The sequence below is a fragment of the Vanderwaltozyma polyspora genome, genomic scaffold (genome assembly GCF_000150035.1).
Source record: "Vanderwaltozyma polyspora DSM 70294 KpolScaffold332 genomic scaffold, whole genome shotgun sequence".
Taxonomy (NCBI): domain Eukaryota; kingdom Fungi; phylum Ascomycota; class Saccharomycetes; order Saccharomycetales; family Saccharomycetaceae; genus Vanderwaltozyma; species Vanderwaltozyma polyspora.
In genome coordinates this window covers 17,615-18,784 of record NW_001834535.1, presented here as the reverse complement: position 1 = coordinate 18,784, position 1,170 = coordinate 17,615, and the positions used below count along the sequence as shown (strand labels likewise).

At 30.8% G+C, this 1,170-nt stretch overlaps 1 non-coding gene across 1 annotated transcript; it reads left to right on the top strand.

The window, feature by feature from the left end:
• The first annotated feature begins 433 nt into the window (after positions 1-433).
• Positions 434-517, top strand: Kpol_332trna1. Its single transcript has one exon. It is a non-coding gene; the product is annotated as a tRNA-Leu (tRNA).
• Positions 518-1,170: the final 653 nt, after the last annotated feature.

Sequence of the window (1,170 nt, the reverse complement as noted above, 5' to 3'; positions counted from 1 at the left end):
TTCTTTGAATGAAGTCCTGGCGGGGAAGCCATGTAGAGAAATATGTTGTGGTTTTTCTACCGAATCGTTCATAGTAATAGATTCTTTATTTAATTCCAAGGACATTCTTAATAAGTTGATATTGATCCAGTGTATTAAAGTATATAATATACACATGGGAATATAATTAACATGACAAGTGTCAATTAAGATCTTGTCATTTCTTATATAAAGTGTTGGAAAAGTTTTAACGTCAGAAATAACACGTTCGTGTAAAGTAACATTTCTTTATCCTATATGAATAATGTCGTAATACGTATATATCACGTGTTACCTCATAATTCTGACAAGTAACCTCGAAGTAGTCTCGAAATAATACAATCATTCAGCGGCTGCTGATGATAACGATGCCTTAGTTCCATCTTTTCCTACAACAACGACCAATAGATCTACTGGAGGGTTGGCCGAGTGGTCTAAGGCGGCAGACTTAAGATCTGTTGGACGGTTGTCCGCGCGAGTTCGAACCTCGCATCCTTCAAATTTTTTCCCTCTGTTTTTAACAATATCTTTTTCATAATCAAGTTAATTTATTCACCTTTAATTAAATGGAATATCAATCGTAAATCAATACAACGCTAGATGCATCCTTGGAATCTTTGAAGAATAATATACATAAATACTGCGGAGATATTTATACGATTATCACAAGGAAATATTTTTAAAACGGAGCTCAACGTTTGGTTTAAATTCTATAAAAATTACATTAAGCATTTCTTATTGTAATCTAATATATAGAGAATATACCTATAGGTTTACAGGATATTGTTATGACGTTATAATTACCATTTGTTGACATGACAAAATACAATCAAATATTACTGATCAAATAGAATATTAACATTATTATTAATATCAGGCTATAATCGGCAATTATAATAAGCAACCTATATAAAGCATTTGAATCATTGGGAGTGAATTGCAAAGGAATAATTAATATGATTAGTCAATAATTTCAACAATATCAAATGGGTACATTTAGTGTCCAAACTGCGGAATAATTTATGAAGTATTAATAGTCATGGCGGCTTAATAATTATGAATTTTATAAATACGAAAGGTTGACATCGACAACACAACATTACTAAGTTGTCAATATGAAATTTGATTATTAATGGTCCCGAAAACATAAAA